The sequence below is a fragment of the Anomaloglossus baeobatrachus genome, chromosome 3 (genome assembly GCF_048569485.1).
Source record: "Anomaloglossus baeobatrachus isolate aAnoBae1 chromosome 3, aAnoBae1.hap1, whole genome shotgun sequence".
Lineage (NCBI taxonomy): Eukaryota > Metazoa > Chordata > Amphibia > Anura > Aromobatidae > Anomaloglossus > Anomaloglossus baeobatrachus.
The window spans coordinates 430,290,112-430,292,665 of NC_134355.1; positions in this window are offsets into that span (position 1 = coordinate 430,290,112).

A 2,554-nucleotide genomic window follows, 5' to 3' on the forward strand; every position below is an offset into this window, starting at 1 on the left:
AGTCTGGAAACTTACCAAAATCTCCGTTGGTCTGTTCCTGAAGAAGCTCCTCTAATATCCGTACCGCTTCCAATTCCTCCTCTGTAGAAAAGGGAGAATGTGGAGGTTGTTTAGAAAAATGTTTTTTAAGGAGGAGTTTACGTGCAAACAAAAATGTATCTTTGATTGCATTAAAACAATCAAAATTTGCAGATGGACAAAATTTTAGCCCAAAGGATAATACTGATTCCTGAGCTTCTGTAAGGGGAATCTCAGATAAATTAATTACCTTTAGGACTTTGTTTTCAGTAGAACCAGCATCACCATTATAATCCTGTTTTCTCTTCATGGCACTTTTCTGTGTATTTTGTCTCGTCATCATACCATATGAAGAAGTTGGTATCTCTTCATTAGAAGTGCCTGAGTTGATACTGGATAAAGATGACATGGAATGGGACCTGGCTTTCAATTTCCTCATTCTCCACTTAAAGACCTGGTTTGTTTGGTAGTCTCCCATATCTCGTTTAAATTTATCCATTTTAAGTTGTTGAATATCCGCCTCCCACTTAGGAAAAAAGGTTTCAATTTCTTGTTCAAATTTTAATCTGTTCTCTGTACTCAAATTCTGCTGCAATCTAAGTTGGACTTGTTTGATCTGTTCCTCTGTATTCTGCAATGACTTCATATCATGTTCAATCAAAATTTCTATAAATTTTTTGGAGCAATTTGTACAAGCTTCTTCCCATCTATCCAATAGACCGTTATCCTCAATGGGAAAAGCTGGATGTACCTGGATTCTCAGTCCTCTTGGAACCATTTGTTTTAGTAAATATTGCTCCAAGGACGTTTTATTCCACCAGGTTTTCATTCGGCGGAACAGTAAATCTTTTAATAGCCTCTGATCCATCAAACCAGTGGTAACAACCTCCACAGGTGCCGTATTACCACCATCACCAAAAACTTTGGTCACTTGTAACATCCAATTGCTGTCTCTACTTTTAAAGTCCATTATTTGATTTGGTCCTTCTACAACAATACATAAACCCAAAATTAGAAGAGTTGACGGTGATGGTGATGGTGGTAATACGGCACCTGTGGAGGTTGTTACCACTGGTTTGATGGATCAGAGGCTATTAAAAGATTTACTGTTCCGCCGAATGAAAACCTGGTGGAATAAAACGTCCTTGGAGCAATATTTACTAAAACAAATGGTTCCAAGAGGACTGAGAATCCAGGTACATCCAGCTTTTCCCATTGAGGATAACGGTCTATTGGATAGATGGGAAGAAGCTTGTACAAATTGCTCCAAAAAATTTATAGAAATTTTGATTGAACATGATATGAAGTCATTGCAGAATACAGAGGAACAGATCAAACAAGTCCAACTTAGATTGCAGCAGAATTTGAGTACAGAGAACAGATTAAAATTTGAACAAGAAATTGAAACCTTTTTTCCTAAGTGGGAGGCGGATATTCAACAACTTAAAATGGATAAATTTAAACGAGATATGGGAGACTACCAAACAAACCAGGTCTTTAAGTGGAGAATGAGGAAATTGAAAGCCAGGTCCCATTCCATGTCATCTTTATCCAGTATCAACTCAGGCACTTCTAATGAAGAGATACCAACTTCTTCATATGGTATGATGACGAGACAAAATACACAGAAAAGTGCCATGAAGAGAAAACAGGATTATAATGGTGATGCTGGTTCTACTGAAAACAAAGTCCTAAAGGTAATTAATTTATCTGAGATTCCCCTTACAGAAGCTCAGGAATCAGTATTATCCTTTGGGCTAAAATTTTGTCCATCTGCAAATTTTGATTGTTTTAATGCAATCAAAGATACATTTTTGTTTGCACGTAAACTCCTCCTTAAAAAACATTTTTCTAAACAACCTCCACATTCTCCCTTTTCTACAGAGGAGGAATTGGAAGCGGTACGGATATTAGAGGAGCTTCTTCAGGAACAGACCAACGGAGATTTTGGTAAGTTTCCAGACTTTATAAAGAAAAAAGGAAAGACGTTTCCTCTTCTGTCAGGTAGTTCAGCTGTGGAAATGTTCACCATGATGGTCTGTGGGGAGTTTTACAAAATGCCTAGTCATAAAATGTATGATAATTTGACTGGTGCCCAAAGGAGAGCCCTGAATGAGTTGTCAAAAATGGAAGGTGTGATCTTCAAGCCCTCAGATAAGGGGGGCAACATTGTTGTGTGGCCTGCCCAGAAATATGAGAAGGAGGCGTATCGCCAATTGAGGGATAACAGTTGTTATGAAAAATTGGAAAATAATCCAACTAAGAGGTTCCAGGAGGAACTGTTTGGAATTTTGGACTTGGGTTATCAGAATGGCGTTATTCCAAAGAAGATATGGGAGGGTTTGAAAGTTCTTGAACCTACTGTGGCCACAATATATTTCCTCCCTAAGGTCCACAAGGACATATTAAATCCCCCGGGTAGACCCATCGTATCGGGGAATGGGGCCCTTATTGAACCAGTCTGCAAATTTTTAGACTACTATTTGAGACCATGTGTAAGTGATCTACCATCGTATATTAGGGACTCGACAGAAGT